The 18284-nt window shown below is 40.3% G+C and overlaps 1 protein-coding gene across 11 annotated transcripts in view; it reads left to right on the top strand.

Annotated features, from left to right (window-relative positions):
• LOC137252423 (serine-rich adhesin for platelets) overlaps positions 1 to 18284 on the top strand; it is a 236989-nt gene that overhangs the window by 86444 nt on the left and 132261 nt on the right. For 6 of the 11 annotated variants that reach the window (XR_010953554.1, XM_067788079.1, XM_067788080.1 and 3 more), the window contains one exon: positions 16778 to 16881. The exons of 2 other annotated variants lie outside the window; for them this stretch is intronic. The gene's annotated coding sequence lies outside the window, so the exon portion shown is untranslated. Of the gene's footprint in view, positions 1 to 4028; positions 4238 to 16777; positions 16882 to 18284 lie in introns of all 11 variants that reach the window. 3 more of the 11 variants (XM_067788077.1, XM_067788083.1, XM_067788076.1) reach the window with 1 other exon arrangement.

The raw sequence follows: 18284 nt of genomic DNA, 5'->3' as shown, positions 1-18284 counted from the left end.
ATCGGTAACTCTTTAATAACATATCGATAATTTTTTAAAAATAACAACTCTTCGATAATAAATAGATTACAAACCGATACCAAACCTATAACTCGTTAAAAAAAAATCGATAAATCATCTTTAATCCTTGCTATTCATAGGCAGTTTATAGCACAACAAATCAATAACTCGTCAAAAAATTACTGATAGCTCGACAATAAATCAAACGCCGCTATCCCGTCGGTAACAAACCGAGAACGTATCGATAGCAAATCGGTAATTTTTCAATAGCAAATTTATAATACGACGTCCTGTTTCGGTTCCTGCTTGGATTCTAATCTTTTCTTTCCTCTCGCTAACTTTTAAATTTCCCGTTCCTTTTCCTTCTGCTCCTTTCCTTGCCTGTTTTGCCTTGCCTTATCTTTGAAATCGTGACGATAATCGTAGTTATCATCCCCATTATTATAGATATATTTTTATACTGCTCTTTTCCACTCCCTCTTCTTCTGTTTCATCCTCTTTATATTTGCTCCTTTTTCTTTGTTGTTAGGCTTTTTGTTTAATATATCATCGATTTGTTTTTCTTCCTTAGTTGATTTCGGTGATTCCCATTTCCTGTCTAATGTCGCTCATATAAATTCTACTACGTACATACATTGTTCCTACTTTACATTTTGTATTCCCTCATATAGCAAATTCCAAACACTTTGTTTATGCTTATACTTACCCGCTGATTTCCACCATGCCGTGAGCGAAGTTTTCTGGTAGGAGGAGAGCTACCCGAACACTGCAGTGTCTTCCAGGTGCGGTAAGGATGCAGTGGATGGGATGCTATCTACACCTTTAATTGTTAAGGGATCAAAGTACTGACCTCTGCCATTGTGAGGTCGAGGCCTGTCAATTAAGCACGCAAAAGGTCATTCTGACCCCTTATTGAATCCATGCGCTCGACGGAACTTAAAGGGACATTGCAGTGTAAACATGGCACTGACCAATGGAAATACATGGGGTAAGCTTCAATATTCTGAACAGCGGATCACCATACACCATTCAGTCACTTCATACTCAGCTGGTTAGCTTTTTCTAGTGCGTGGCGCAAATATCTCGGACCGGACATTTTAGACTCTATGGAGGAAGTATTCAAGATTTGTGTCTGCCTTATCATAAACTTTTTTCCAGCGATTCTCTAAATAATTGGAAGCCAGAATGACTGTTAGTTTTCACAATGAACCAATAAATTCTCCAAGTAAGCTTTAAACTTTTTCAGATGTCGTTTCTATTACTTTGTTTGGCTATAAGGTGTTTGTAAAATGATGTGTATGTGGGTGTGTTCTGATTTTGCTAATATAAAAAATCAAGTACAAGTACTTGTCAGATAACACACATTGCCATTAGCGAAATGACGACATTCTATATTGAGGCAGATGACATAAGAAAGCCAAGAGAAAATTCCAAACAAAACAATAATGGAAATGCTTGAGGTTTATTTGGTCACATACCCCTTAAAAGTTAGTACATGTAGGTAGGTATGTACATATGTATGTAGATAAGCAGCAAACATCATAGAACCCAGTAGCAAATATCAACCAAGCTTCATTATTTAGCTCTTCAGCAAAAAACGTGAGCTTACTTAAATTAATACAAGAAAGTAGCGGTTTTCCAGTTGAGCCTTACCTATGTTATATCTACATATCTGAGTCTAAAGCTTGGGCTTCTGCAATTCTATGCGTCATCATGTCTCCCACAGCTCAGCAGCCACTTCAATCACCTCATGCAATGAAGTAGCTGCCGTTGATTCTTTTAATTTACGCTTTTACGAAAAAAATATAGATATAATATGTATGTGTATATACATATATTCATAATTACAAACAATAAGCCTCCGTTTTTATTCACATTTTGGTTATTTTAAAATTTTTACATCCAGCAACAACTTTGCAAAAAAAAAGTCCGAAATTTGGAGCAGCGAAGTTGTGAGGTGAAGTGCTCATGCATAGTTATCTAAATAATTGCACCAAAAAAAACTATCTGCATACATACATACCTGCATAAGCTCAATGAGCTAGCGGGCATATTATTAGATAGTTGGAGATATTAAACTAAAATTTTGTTGTGATATACTTTATTATGCATGGGAAAGTATTTAATACCGGAAGTAGTTTTTCCCATTCAAATTTAACGAGATTTGTTTTACTACTATTAGTGTTCTTCTCCTTCAATTTTGGTCGTCTTGTCGTGGAGAAGGAGCTTAAGTATCATGTTGGAATCTGCTCTGCGGAGGGGTCCCAACACGAGATGAACTAAGAGGAATGCCTCATATGTGCTACAGCGTCAACGGCGTGTTAAGAAGAACGCATCACTTTTCGCTGCAGGAGATGTGAGGATTGCCGCACCAACAACACTCAAGCCAAGGTGTTGAGGTACCCGTGCCGATGGCTGTGTGGTCAGCGGGTGTATATTGAAAGGCTGATCGCGAACGGTCCCCTCTGATGCCCGGGCAAGGTCGGTTGTATAAGTGCCTTACCCCCGGTATGCTGGCTCTGCTGGGGGTTGACTAACCATTCCATGCACACTCGTGGGTACTTTATGTCAAATATTAACAAAAACAATAGAAAGGAGGGGGAGAAAGGTAGCGTTCTGGGAACGCTCTCTAAAGATGATCTTCTGGATAGTAGCCAGGAGAGCGTCAAAGAGGTCGGCCAGGGTACCAGCCATAGTACCGCTGTCGCTCCCAGCCAAATCAATAACCAAATACAAAATAAAAAGGGGAGCATACCAGCCAAAGTGGCTCCCAAAAGGTCGAAGAAGTCCTCAGGCACTCTGCTGAAAGCTAGGTATATGAGGACTCTCTTCATCCTCAAGAAGATAGACAAGAATGAGGAAAAAGGTGAGGCTCACGAGCGGGACGCCGAAGATAAGGTGTGGTGCGAGGCAGTGGTCAAGGAGTATGAGACCGCCCTCGCGCACAAGCCAGCAGTGAAGCCCCAAACAAGCAAACAACAACCAGCTCAAAAACAGTCGGCGAAGCGCAACCGGTCACAAGAGGTGAACGAGCGCGACGTCAAGAAATGGAAGTACTCCAGGCAGACTGACGGCGCTTCTACCAGTGCTGCGGCATCGGACAGACCCACCTACAGAGAGGTGGTCAGGGACCACCTCCAAGTGGCTTTGGTCGATGCTGAGAGCAATGGCGGGAGGGAAGTTCTGGCGGTTTGGAGCTCCATCGAGGGACGGCTGTCGGAGATGGTCGTCGAGCACCTGATGGAGGTACAAACCACAATTCCCGCCTTCAACTGCGAGGAGGTATGCCGCGGCTGCAGGGTAATCAAATACGCGAATGGGTACTCAAGGGAGTTTCTAGAGAGATGCGTTGCTAAGATTAGCAATGCATTTGATGGCCTTACGTTAAAGGTCATCCCAGCTTCGGAGATTCCCAGGAGGCTCCGGGCGCGCATTTGGCTACCCAAAATGCCAAACCTGGAACTGGATGCACAGAAGCTAATACACTGCCTAAAGCTCCAGAACTCGGACGTCCCGATGGACGACTGGGCTCTGATCAAGGTAGAGCAACAACAGAAAAGTAGCCAGCCCGTGATGCTGCTGATCAGCAGCCAGTCCCTGGGGCACTCGAGCGAAGGGGGAACCGCCTGAAGTTTGGCCTGAGGGAGGCCAAAGTGAAGGTTTTCCCGGCAGCAGTGGCACCAGACAATAATCTGGAGGAGATTGACGATACCAACAAAATCCTGGGGGAGCTCAACCTGGCGGATGGGTCGTCAATCCTCGGAAGTGCAGGCGAGTCTCAACCCAATGAATAGGGTGGCTCAAGTTAACCTGCAGCACTCAAAAGTCGCCTCGGATAACCTGCTGGTCCTCCTTAAGGAGGAGGACATTGATGTCTGCCTAGTGCAGGAACCATGGGTCTGGCGGTCACAGGTTATGGGCCTAAATACCCGAAACTATAACCTCTTTTACACACATGCAGAAGGTAAACCGAGGGCTTGTATCCTCGTTAGGAATGCTATTAATGCTTTCTTTTTACCTAATTTCAGTAGTTACGACGTTGCTGTGGTCAAGGTCGATTGAAGAAGCGGCCGAAGCATGACGGTCGCCTCAGATTATATGGCCCACGATCGGCCCGCTCCTCCAGAGGAGGTCGCGCAAATGATAGCACAAACAACCAAGAAGGAGACGGTCATGATGGATTGTGACGCCAACGCAAGGCACACGGTATGGGGGAGCAGCGAGATAAACGAACGGGGTGAGTCTCCTTTTAAATTTATATTAGCTAACAACCTTTACTTATGTAACAAGGGCAGCTCTCCCACCTTTAGTTTTCAGAGTAGTCCTTGATATAACACTAATATCTGACCGTAAGGGTAAGAAACTGGGAGGTGTCGAAAAAACTTCGCCTGTCGGATCGCCGGTTAATCCTTTTCAACATAGACTGGGAAGAAGAAATAAGTCAGTCGTACCGAAACCCTAAACGGATCTCCTGGAGCCTATTTGACAAGATAGTCAGTGATAGGCTCCATAGAAGTAGGACGCCTATTCAATCAACAGGCAGTCTTGACGACCGAGTTCGGTCTCTGGAGAAAAGTTTTCAGGTGGCCTTTAAAGTCGCCTGTTCAATTTCGAGGAGCAAAAAGACCTTCCCACCGTGGTGGGACTAAAATCTCAGCGACCTGAGGTCAAAGCTGAGGAGGGTCTTTAACGACTGTCACTTCAGGAACGATTTCCAGGAGTACAGGACCCCTCTGAGGGAGTATAAGAAAGCCATATGGACAGCAAAAGCAAGCTTCTGGTGAGAACACTGCGAGCCGATTGAGTCCACGAAGGACTCAGCCATGCTGGGAAAGATTCTTGCCAAGAGTCATTCATACAAGACATTTGTCAAGCGCGCCGATGGAACATGGGCAGGATCGGCGGCTGAGACTTTAAACATGCTTATAGATGCTCACTTCCCGGATGGATCGGTGGAGGGAGCACGCGATACAGAGACGGCACATCAGGAAGTACCTGCTGGCCTCATATACAACCTTTTAGCGGAGAAGAAAATTGCCTGGGCAATAGCTACTTTAGACCCCATTTTGCACCTGCTTCCGATCGACTTGCATATACTTTGTACATCGTCATAAACCGCACCGAGACTCAGTGAGTCTGGGTGTTGGAAGGATACTCAGCAAGGGCTTAGTAGTATCCTAAAGAAACTTCCGGATGATACATGTAGTACCGAGACATATTACTACCCTCGCAAACTGAAGTTTGAATACGGTTGTAATACCGAGGAACGAGTGGAGGAGAAACCCGGGCATAAGGGTCGACGACATCCAAATCTACACTGATGGCTCCAAGATGGAATCGGAAGTGGGGGCCGGAGTCCCATCGCACTGCAGCGTGTTTCAAGCAGAAATTCCCTCGATTTGGCAAGCCTGCAAATCCCTGGAGCGCTTGAACGTAACTGGAAAAGTTTGCATTCTGTCGGATAGCCAAGGAGCGATAAAAGCGCTTTCCTCGCCACACATTAACTCAAAATTAGTGTGGGCCTGTAAGCGACTCATATCCCAGTTAACCAGCAATCTAGACCTATGCGTTATCTGGGTCTCGGGTCATAGGGGGATAGAGGGTAACGAGAAGGCCGACGAGCTGGCACGCAGGGGCTCATCGGAGATGAGCGAGGAAATAATCAGTGTCGAAGTAGGCATACCCTTAGCAGTAGCCAAAGGGAATATCCAGAGCTCCTACTTGACGAAAGCACAAACAAAGTGGAATAACATCACCACCTGTGTAATATCAAAATCGATTTGGCCAAACTATGATGGAAAGAGGACGAGAAGTCTTCTGAACAAATCCAGGGCCAACACACGCAAACTGATAGCAGTCTGTACCGGTCATTGGGCGGTAGGTACGCATGCGGAAAAGATGGGCATTCCGTATAACGACTACTGCAGAAGCTGCAAAGATGCAAATGCCAGGGAGACAGTAGACCACTTTATGTGTAAATGCCCGGCTATAGCTAGAGCCCGACTAAGGTTCCTTGGAACCCCGTTTCTAGAAGACCTCAGAGGTTTATCTGTGATAGCAATCCCGAATATCCTTAATTTTATCAACAACTGTGGCTGGTTGTAGTACATTGACCGTAACATTGCGTAGGTTTTAGACGAGTTACATGGCACCAAAACGGCTTTATATATGTAGCTACTACAGGGTCGCAGCCATTTCACCTACCTACCTATTAGTATTCTTGCCAGCTCGGCTTGCCTATTTTTGAAAAATGGTACTCGCTGCCTTTACTTGTACCCATCTTCCTCTTCCTTATTCTATTCCTTTCCATCTCCAACTTATTATCTCTCTCCTTCTCTTTCTCCTTTTTTTATACTCAGCTGAGTAGAGCTCACAGAGTATATTAATTTGGTTCGCATAACGGTACCCCCTAACGGCATGAACTAATCGAGATAGATATAGACTTCTATATATCAAAATGATCTGGGCGAAAAAGGAAAGGCATTTAGTCCGTCTGTCCGTAAGCGCGATAACTTGAGTAAATTTTGAGGTATCTTAATGAAATTTAAATTTAAAATGAACGAAATCGGACTGTAACCACGCCCACTTTTTCGATATCGAAAATTTCGAAAAACCGAAAAAGTGCGATAATTCATTACCAAAGATGGATAAAGCGATGAAACTGGGTAGGTGGGTTGACCTTATGACGCAGAATAGAAATTTAGTACAATTTTGGACAGTGGGCGTGGGACCAGCCACTTTTTAAAGTTATGCAAGCTGTAATTTGGCAGCTGAGTATGTAATGTTCTGCTTATTCTTATTCTTATCTTAATCTTCTCCTCCTCCTCCTCCTTCACCGTCACCTTCTTCCCATTCTCATCACCCTTCTCATTTGCTCTCTCCCTCTCCTTCTCTTTGACTTTCACCTCACATTCTCCTTCCCCTCACTCTCTTTCTCCTATTTATACGTATTATCCTTCTGTTTCCTTTCTCCTTCTTCTCCCTCGTTTTCTCTCTTCCCTTATCCGCCTTCTCCTCCTTCTTCCCCTTACCCGTCTTCCTTTCACATTCCTACATACTCTACCTTCTCACGCAATGTCCTTGTCCTTCTCGCTGGTTCTTTCCCTCTGCCTCATACCTTTCCTCTCCTTGTCCCTGTCTCTCTCAATCCTCCCCTACTCTCTCCATCCTCCTACACCTTTCCCATTTCCTCCTTATCTCGCACGAGTTTCTATACCAGAAGGTGGACCAAGAGGAATTGGCTCATTCGTGCTTTGGCAGAACCAGCATTAACAACAAAATCAATGGCAGCTTAGAAGTCAAGCGGAGAATAACTCTTGAAAACAAGTGCTACTATGGACTAAGCAGGCAATTCAAAAGTAAAATCATCTCTCGACGAACAAAAACCACGCTATATAAGTCGCTCATCATAAGTGCAACGAATTAAAGCTCAAAGGCTTTCCTGGCTAGGTTATGTTATGCGAATATGCGAAGACGCTCCTGCCAAGAAAGTACTTCAATCGAAGCCGCCGTTTAGAAGCAGCGGAAGGGGAAGACCTCCACTAAGTTGCGGTAGGCAGATGAAGGAAAAAATAACCTCCCTTGGTGATCCCAATTGGAGTCAGCTATCGAGAAATAGTGATAGTTAGCGTGACTTATTGTGAAACGGCCTAATTCGCTTACGCAGTAGGTTGCTTGCATAGTGCTGTGCTGGCCGAACGGCGCCAATTAATAATGATAACGATGGGCGCCAAATCTTATGGATGCTATATTATTCAATAATTGGAGATGAGTACGAAGCGCATCTTAAGAAGGTGTTTAAATTATCATAAAATTTGTTCCGCCTACCCCTAGTTTTTTTTATATGTTTCAGGGTCCCGTGGCAACGCCTTTTCTCTAAAGAGACATACCAGGGTGAAAAACCAACGAATTCTTAGTTATGACTAGAACTATTGAGGAACGAGTTTCCGTCGTCCCTTGGCATTTTTGGTACTTTTTCAGTATTAGAACATTGAAGAACAACGCTTCAAAAAGAAAATATTAAAATTTGTTGCCCGGTACTAGCTTCATACTAACTACTGGAAATCGTAATCTTATGTTTCAATGTTTTTAAAATCAACAAGTAAGGAAGGCTAAGTTAGGGCGTAACCGAACATTATATACTCAGTTGGGAGCTATGGAGACAAAATAAGGGGAAATCACCAATAAGAAAAATGAACCTTGGGTAACCCTGGAATGTGTTTGTATGACATGTGTATCAAATGGAAGGTGTTAAAGAGTATTTTAAGAGGGAGTGGGCCATAGTTCTATAGGTGCACGCCATTTAGGGATATCGCCATAAAGGTGGACCAGGGCTGAGTCTAGAATTTGTTTGTACAATATGGGTATCAAATTAAAGGTATTACTGAGGGTTTTAAAAGGGAGTGGTTGTAGTTGTATATGTGAAGGCGTTTTCGAGATATCGACCAAAATGTGGACCAGGGTGACCCACACCATCATCTGCCGGGTACCGCTAATTTATTTATATATGTAATACCACGAACAGTTTTCCTGCTAAGATTCCAAGGGCTTTTGATTTCGCCCTGCAGAACTTTTTCATTTTCTTCTACTTAATATGGTAGGTGTCACACCCATTTTACATAGTTTTTTTCTAAGGTTATATTTTGCGTCAATAAACCAATCCAATTACCATGTTTCATCTCTTTTTTCATATTTGGTACAGAATTATGGCATTTTTTTTTATTTCTCGTAATTTTCGATATCGAAAAAGTGGGCGTGGTCATAGTCGGATTCCGGCCATTTTTTATACCAATACAAATTGAGTTCCGATAATTACGTGAACTGAGTTTAGTAAGTATGTATTTAATTAGCGAGCTTTGCTCATATTGCTTTATACAATGGTTTTTGATCAAAAGGAATATAAACAAAAAGGCAACTCTTAGAGATCAATTGTACAGCGAACAACGGGACATTCATATGGCTAAGCAGCTAAAGGCTTGCACTGATATGAATGTTGGAGATTCGAGTTCAACGCTCAGCTCCCGAAAAGCTAGCTGATGAAGAAGTGAAATTCAGAAACATGTCCTAGTAACCATCGCCGTTTGTAAACTTAAAATTTTTCTCTAATATCAATTACAAAAAGTTTAGTAAGGATATATCGATTTTTGCTCAAGTTATCGTGTTAACGGCCGAGCGGAAGGCCAGACGGTCGACTGTGTATAAAAACTGGGCGTGGCTTCAACCGATTTCGCTCTTTTTCACAGGAAACAATTATCGTCATACAGTCTGTGTCCCTACCAAATTTCACAAGGATTGGTAAATTTTTGTTCGACTTATGGCATTAAAAGTATCCTACACAAATTAAATGAAAAAGGGCGGAGCCACACCCATTTTGAAATTTTTTTATAGTTTTGTATTTTGTTGCACCATATCATTACTGGAGTTGAATGTTGACATAATTTTCTTATATACTGTAAATATATAAACTTTTTTTTTTAAATTTGACTTTAAAAAAAATTTTTTTTAAAAGTGAGCGTGGTCGTTCTCCGATTTTGCTAATTTTTATGAGGCATACATATAGTAATAGAAGCAACGTTCCTGCCAAATTTCATCATGATATCTTCAACGACTCCCAAATTACAGCTTGCAAAACTTCTAAATTACCTTCTTTTAAAAGTGGGCGGTGCCACTAATTTTCTATTCTGCGTTATAAGTTCAACTCACATGCCAAGTTTCATCGCTTTATCAGTCTTTGGTTATGAATAATCACACTTTTTCGATTTTTCGAAATTTTCGATATCGAAAAAGCGGGAGTGGTTATAGTCCGATATCGTTCATTTTAAATACCGATCTGAGATGAGTGCCCAGGAACCTACATACCAAATTTCATCAAGATACCTCAAAATTTGCTCAAGTTATCGTGTTAACGGACGGACGGACATGGCTCAATCAATTTTTTTTTCGATACTGATGATTTTGATATATGGAAGTCTATATCTATCTCGATCCCTTTGTACCTGTACAACCAACCGTTATCCAATCAAAGTTAATATACTCTGTGAGCTCTGCTCAACTGAGTATAAAAAGAGGTCTAGAAAGTTACTAATAGATAACAATGTGAAAGGTACTACATCAAGTGCTTTGAAAAGTATAAGGTATAAGTTGACGCATCAAAATTCAAAAATTTATGATTGACAAGCTTCGCTGAAATCAGTCAATCAGTCAAAATTGCCCCGCTGTCAATTGATTACAAAGTATTAAATAGCAACAGTAAACTGCTGAGAGTTGGCACGTAATATTATAATACTCAGATTATTAACACAATCTCTTTAGCGTGACAGATGGGACATACTTCATGCATTTTTTTATTTATGGTTTCATTAAACAAATTTAATTAATTGACTCTTAACAAGTAATAGTGTAAAATTACAGAAACACAGAAAAGAGATAAATGAAGCAAATATTGAAAGATTAGTAAGAGGAAGAGAAAGGTGGTAGATTGTGCAATTTTTTATACTCAGCTGAGCAGAGCTCACAGAGTATATTAACTTTGTTCGCATAACGGTAATCCGTAACGGCACAAACTAATCGAGATAGATATAGACTTCTATATATCAAAATGATCTGGGCGAAAAAAGAAATTCATTTAGCCATGTCCGTCCGTTCGTAAACACGATAACTTGAGTAAATTTGGAGGTATCTTGATGAAATTTGGTATGTAGGTTCCTGGGCATTCATCTCAGATCGCTATTCAAAATGAACGAAATCGGTCTACAACCACGCCCACTTTTTCGATATCGAATATTTCGAAAAACCGAAAAAGTGCGATAATTCATTACCAAAGATGGATAAAGCAATGAAACTTGGTAGGTGCGTTGACCTTATGACGCAAAATAGAAAATTAGTAAAATTTTGGACAAGGGGCGAGGCACCGCCCACTTTCAAAAGAAAGTAGTTTCAAAGTTTTGCAAGCTGTAACTTCGCAGTCGTTGAAGATATCATGATGAAATTTGGCAGGCACGTTACTCCTATTACTGTACGTGTGATAAATAAAAATTAGTAAAATCGGAGGACGAACGTCCATTGCGTCCACTTAAAAAAAAAAAATTTAAAGTAAATTTTAACAAAAAATTTAATATCTTTACAGTATATAAGTAAATTATGTCAACATTCAACTCCAGTAATGATATGGTGCAACAAAGTACAAGTGGCTCCGCCCTTTTTCATTTTATTCGTTTAGAATACTTTTAAGGCCATAAGTCGGGTAGGAGCATAGATTATAGGACAATAACTGTTTTCTGTGAAAATAGGCGAAATCGGTTGAAGCCACGCCCAGTTTTTATACATAGTCGACCGTCTGTCCTTCCGCTCGGCCGTTAACACGATAACTTGAGCAAAAATCGATATATCTTTACTAAACTTGGTTCACGTACTTATCTGAACTCACTTTATCTTGGTATAAAAAATGGCCGAAATCCGACTATGACCACGCCCACTTTTTCGATATCGAAAATTACGAGAAATAAAAAAAAATGCCATAATTCTGTACCAAATATGAAAAAAGAGATGAAACATGGTAATTGGATTGGTTTATTGACGCAAAATATAACTTTAGAAAAAACTTTGTTAAATGGGTGTGACACCTACCATATTAAGTAGAAGAAAATGAAAAAGTTCTGCAGGGCGAAATCAAAAGCCCTTGGAATCTTAGCAGGAAAACTGCTCGTGGTATGACATATATAAATAAATTAGCGGTACCCGACAGATGATGTTCTGGGTCAACCTGGTCCACATTTTGGTTGATATCTCGAAAACTCTTTCACATATACAACTAAGGGCCACTCTCTTTTAAAACCCTCATTAGTACCTTTCATTTGATACCTATATCGTACAACACACATTCCAGAGTCACCCCTGGTTAACCTTTATATCGATATCCTGAAATTGCGTCCACCTATAGAACTATGGCGCACTCCCTTTTAAAATACTCTTTAATACCTTCCATTTGAAACCCATGTCATACAAACACATTCCAGGGTTACCCTAGGTTCATTTTGCTAAATGGTGATTTTCCCTTATTTTGTCTCCAAAGCTTTCAGCTGAGTATGTAATGTTCGGTTACACCCGAACTTAACCTTCCTTACTTGTTTAAATTTGTTTTGTTGGTTTATGATGATGAGGGTCCATTGTTTGTTCATAGAAGAGAAATTCTCAATTTAACCGTTTGTTCAAAAAATATTTCTAAAGACCAATCCGGTAACCTAAAAATATTTGATCTGAAAGACTTTTATCATTTAACAACCCCTAAAATGTGATCAAATTACCAATGGATGTGTCCCCCCATACCTCTTTGCAAAAAATGCGATTAGTCTAGCATGAGTCCGAGATTAGTCGCAAATAATTATGAGACTAGAGCCAGCTTTGATCTCTATATATAGGTTGGAGTGATCTCTTTTTGTTTGAGCATATCCTATTGTGACGAATATTATCAACACTAAGGCATACTATCATCTCTAAGCCGATACTAAAAAGTCACTTTTATTTACATAAACAAATCAATCATTATGTTTACACATATCTACATACAAGAAGCGGAGAGATATGCACAAACACATGCATATATCTGATATACTCACAAAAGTATGCAATCATCGGTGGAAGTATTACTCACATATACATGCGCATATTGCTATGCGAGAGGCTATAAACATGCATCTGTAGTTTATAGCTAGTAAGTATATAGCTGGTAACTAAGTAGTAAATTCTAGAAGAAGAAACGCCTAGAAGTATGCGAACCAGACAGCAGAGAGTATAAGAGGAGCGAAAGCTGAGTAAGCAGGAATCAGTTTGTTTTGAACACGCTATCAGTTGCGAAGTGAAGTTTAATTGTAAAGTACTTTCAAAGCAGTCTAATAAAGACCATTTTGTCATACAGAATATTGGAGTGTTTTATTCAACAGTTTAGCGATACGAGCGTTAGTAGAAGGTGTAAAATAAGCGGAGTTCCCTAAATTCGTTACACTATGAAGAGACCAATTGTATCTGTTTATGCATGGAGGGGTAGTGTCGGACTAGCCCTCTTTAACTTCCAAAACGGGTACTGTAGAGCAGATTTTCTACTCACCTTTGTAGTCTTACAATTACCGTCTGACAGGTCCTATTTGTACCCCTATGGCAAGTGTCAGGCGGGTCCTCTTTCTCCCCTAACGGAAACTCTTACCGATTTAAACAGTTTTTTTACTTAATTTTTTGTTTTCGTATTGATGTTTGTTTTTCTAAGAAGATTATACATATATTTTATATCAATTCTCCATTAAAATTTTCAGAGAAGCTTTCAGCTTACTTCATATTACTTACCGAGAGTGTTACTGTAGGCCAGAGTTTAGTTTTTGAAGGATTCAAAACTCGAAGCTTGTTAATATCACACCTATATAGTAAATTTTTGTTAGGTTAGATTGGCTGGCCACTGCCGAGTTAAGGAACAGCCTTCTGACAAACTTTAATGGTCCATTGTATTACCATTGTATTACCATTGTATTACCATATTATTCGGTAGTGTCATAACTCAAAAAACAAGCCTTTTGAGTTAATAACATATAAACGTACCCAATATCATGATCCATGTCGTATAAAAAAATCTTTGTGATCAGTTAAAAATTTACTACGTGCTATAAAAATGAAAATATGCCTTTATATGCGCAACATAATATGGCAGTTAAAATCTTGGAATGGCTCTCCTGGAAAATTGTGCGATACGAGCGATGTGAATCTTTTAAAAAAGAGTGTTTTGCGAATTGCTGGTACCATGAACACTTTTAATCAAGCTATAATACTATTTAGCGGTGATACTCGTTTAATTCGCCAAGCGCTGCGTGGCAACGATGAAGTTATGGATAAGGTACTAAATTGTGTCGAGTAGCTCCCGGTGGAGATATTTCTAATCGTTTTCATACCAGCTGAGCATCAAGTGAGTGGATGATTCTTGTATGATGATTCTTCATATGGAATCGTTCCAAAATTAAGACGCATCGATGGTACTCCAGGGTAAGCACACCAACTCTTATGGATAGATGAAATAGTATAGTAAACCCCAAAAATACTTGGAAACAACAAATGACCAGACATACCTCGACAACTGGCATGATGTGATGTCAGCCCAGCACCTTTTTCCAAAAGGTGACAGAAAAAGGCTAATGACTTCAAGCCTCTCGGTGAACAACATGACAGTTTTTTTTTTATAAAAATGTAGTTCCATGCCACTGCGTGTAATGTTCGTAATAACCGTTTGACTCACCGAGTAAATATTGAATTCCCTAACAGTTAAAGCCGCAGTTGGTACCCCATCCACCACATCCTGACAAGCAACAGTCTCAGCCTGTAAGGCGTTGCAGCTCACGCGGAGCTGCTGGTATAATAAAACAATACAAGTTGAAAACCCCATTATATAAATTGCGCATCTTTAGTGGCTGCAAAGAAAGCATGAGTATGCGTCTACAGAAGAGATTATGAAGAAACTTTCAACCTCACTCAGTTTTTTACTACTTTCGCTTGAAATTATTTAAATGTTAATGACTTTGTTGTTGCTTTTACATATTAAGTTTTTGGAAGCTTTCATTTTGAGGTAAGCAACGCATTTGCGAAATTGTCGGCGGTTCAGTTTTACCCAAAATAAATCAATCACATTCACTCAACATTGATTGATTGCAATTACATCTTTATTGTGAATTATGCAGCTCATTTTCAGTTGCGTAAACTTTTGAATATTTTAAAAGCCTATGCATGGTGTGTAGTTTTGTGGAGATTCAGATAGAACAATTGGTTAATACTTAAATTAATACAAGTACATAAAGCTTACTCTCGAACTAATCAAAACAGAAAACAATGTAGAATGCGCAAAGGCAGGGTCAATGTTTACAGGTAAAATGATGGGCTTTGCTTGGAATTAATAAATTATAAACCAAAAAACCGATTTCTAAAGATTTCCTCTCAAAATGTTGACACTGGCTTTGCGTTCGACATAGGACCGAATGAGTATATTACTCTAAACAACAAAACAAATACATTAATTACTTCTTGCTTGATTGGCGCTTAACCGTTTAAACGGCTATGGCCATTCAAAACGACGTTCCAGTCGCTTCTCCGCTGTGCTAACTGGCTCCAATTAGTAACACCAAGGGAACTTAAATCGTTTTACACCTGTTCCTTCCAGCGAAGTGGAAGCTGCCCTCTTCCTCTGCTTTCGTAGGCGGGTTCTGATAGAAACCCTTTCTTAGCCGGAGTATCATCTCTCATTCTCACAACATGGATTAGCCCAAGTAGCCGTTGTGCTTTAATTCGCTGGATTATGTAGATGTCTGCGTAAATCTCATACTGCTCAATATTAAATCTTCCTCGGTACTCGCTGTCACCAACGCATAGAAGTCCGTAAATATTTCAAAGAACTTTTCTCTCGAACACTCCCAGAGCCGCTTCATCTGATGTTGTCATGGTCCATGCTTCTGCACCATATACCAGGACGGCTCCGTTAAGTGACTTGTAGAGCATCATTTTCTTTTGCCGAGCAAAGGCTTTGCTTTTCAATTGCCTATTTAGTACAAAGTAGCATTTGTGGGCCAGAGTGATGCCTTACTGGATTTCAATGCTGATGTTGTTGTTTGTGTTAATGCTGATTCCCAAATAAACAAAGTCGTTTACTATTTCGAAACTATAGCTGCCAACAGTGGCATAGTTGCCAAGGCGCACATGCGCTGACTCTTTACTTGATGACAGCAGGTACTTCGTTTTGTCCTCATCCATCATCTTTTCAGCTTTTTATTCCAGTTCGGAGTAAAGAGAAACTTACGGCATGGGTATTTAGGCTGATGACGTCAAAGTCGTCAGCATACGGTGGACAACGTGGACAGAAAGGATCCTCCACTATTCTATGACTATGTAATTTCTTCCTAAAACCGCCGTGACTACTCTATCTGTGTAAGGTACCATTCCGATATATTTCGAACTAATGTGAAGATCCAGCGCTCTGTCCTCTATTCTTTCCTATCGTTCTTGTCACCTAACTATTGTTCACGAGCTTGCGTTTTTCTTGGCATCTTTAGATGGTTGCTCGTTTCCAATGTCATTCTAATCGGCCATTTCACTTTACATCAGGTCTACTAGGATATTCCGAGATAAAGAAAAGTTCGTGTCGTCGAACACCATCTGATAAACACTTGCAGTTTGCAGTAATTCGGTAAGCTGCTAGTATATCTGTTTTGGTGGGTCGTTTTAGATCCGCACCACACTGATGAATCGTATAATATTATTGAGCTGGTCACGTTAGACAATAGCTGACGGCAAGCTTCGCCAGAGCCGTCAATGTTTGGCATTATTTGTATCTAGAAACTTTCTCTCCCACCGCCCTGAAAATGTCCTTGAAATTTTTTTGTAACGGTTTCAGCTAAGTTTCGGTTTCGATTCCATACCTTGATAAAAGCCAAAAAATAGTCAACCACAAAAGGGCAAAGTTAGCATATAAACAAAGTCAAGGTAAATGAAATCGAAACTAAATAGTGGTAAACTTAAAATTAAAGAGTCTATTTCACCAAAAAAATACCTTAAGCGAATACATAGATGGTGTCGAAGGCCGCTTACCAGAATGGTCAGCGTGGTATTGTGATCAATTACCTGAGCTTCTTAGTTCGTGTGTTCTGCCATGAGACAGCTTCTCGTTCAATATCATCTATGTCGCCGTATTGTAGTTTAAATAATTTATGCTTATGAATGATACAACTTTTATTTACCAATTTTTTTTTCTTTCTAGTTGCATGACTCACGATTCAAATAATTACAACGTAATAAAACAGGTCCAGTGAGGGTGTTCCACACGCATCATTTCGATTATTGTTCTAATAACATTGTCAGAAGGTATGTGTTTTGTTATATTTGTGACGTATGCAATAAATTATTATTATATAAGGAGAAATGTTCTTATTGTAGTACTTAAAATATTTACATCCTAAAAAGGTTCGCAGCTAACAGATGTTTTACCGGATAGCCGGAATATGCAAAATGCAGATTCCCTTTGAGGGTGTAGTTGTCGTACAAAATAATGTGTGCGGCTTCAAATTTTCTCCGGATTTCCGATATTCGACCACCGGGTATATAGCGAGAAAAACAATTTTTGTACTCAGCGTGATTTGCACACAGAGTATATTACTTTGGCAACATAACGGGTGATCGTAATGGCATAAACGGATCGATATAAGTATAGATTTCCATATATCAAAATGCTCAGGATGAAAAAAGCAGTTGATTTAACCATGTCCGATCGTCAGTCTGTTCATCCGTCTGTCTGCGGCCACGATAAAAAATATGCAAGGCGCGATAACCTGTGTTCCTTTTAAATTTTTCCTACAAATTGGCGGGTGAGACCTACTTGCTTTATGTCGATTCCGAACGGCATCTGTAAGGCAGATGATTTTTCACTGAGAAGCTTTTCATGGCAGAAATACACTCGGAGTGCTTGCCAAACACTGCCGAGAGGCGACCCGCTTAGAAAAATTGTCTTCTAATTGAAAGAATTATTTCTAAAATTTTTGATGGTGCTTTGACCGGGGCGTGAACACAGGATCTTCGGTGTGGTAGGCGGAGCACACCAGAAGGCAACGATAACTTGAGTAAATGCTGAGATATCTAATTGAAATTTGGTATATGGGTTCTCGGCACTCATCTCCCATAGCTATTTAAAATGAGCGAAATCGGATGATAACCATGCCTACATTTTAATACGTATATAACATTTTGGAAACCACAAAAAATCTGATTATTTAGTAAAAACTACCCCTAGAATGTTGGACTTTGATTTGTGGACTGATATTAAGACTTGATAGAAATTTGAAAAAAATTTTGAAATTTTTTAAGTTGATCTGCAAAATTTCATTCCCTTTCATCATGTGAAGGACAGATTCGCCAGCTTTCCGTATTGAGAGTGTTAGGAGCAATACTGCAGGAGCTGCGCCAAGGACGATCGATTTCGAGCTACACCCTACAAATTAAGCCGGCTTTAATTGAAATGATATCCCTTGTTTGACTAAAAAACCCCAGTCACTCCGGTAAAGAGAACCGGCTGCATTTGAGGCGGAATCTGCTTAAAACATACTTCAGTTATCGGTCAACTTAAATTTTCCGCCGCTGAGTTGTCTCCTAGGGAGAATCAACGATTATGAGAACAGGGCAACGGACTTGCTATGGACCAATAGGGTTGACTGCGAAGCCTCAAGGTCCTTATGGCCATGCTTGGATAGGAGGGGCACCAGCTTCTTTCTCAA

Source organism: Eurosta solidaginis, chromosome 5, assembly GCF_040869045.1.
Source record: "Eurosta solidaginis isolate ZX-2024a chromosome 5, ASM4086904v1, whole genome shotgun sequence".
NCBI classification, from domain to species: domain Eukaryota; kingdom Metazoa; phylum Arthropoda; class Insecta; order Diptera; family Tephritidae; genus Eurosta; species Eurosta solidaginis.
Note: the sequence above shows the minus strand (reverse complement) of the source record. Positions and strands in the feature narration are given on the sequence as shown.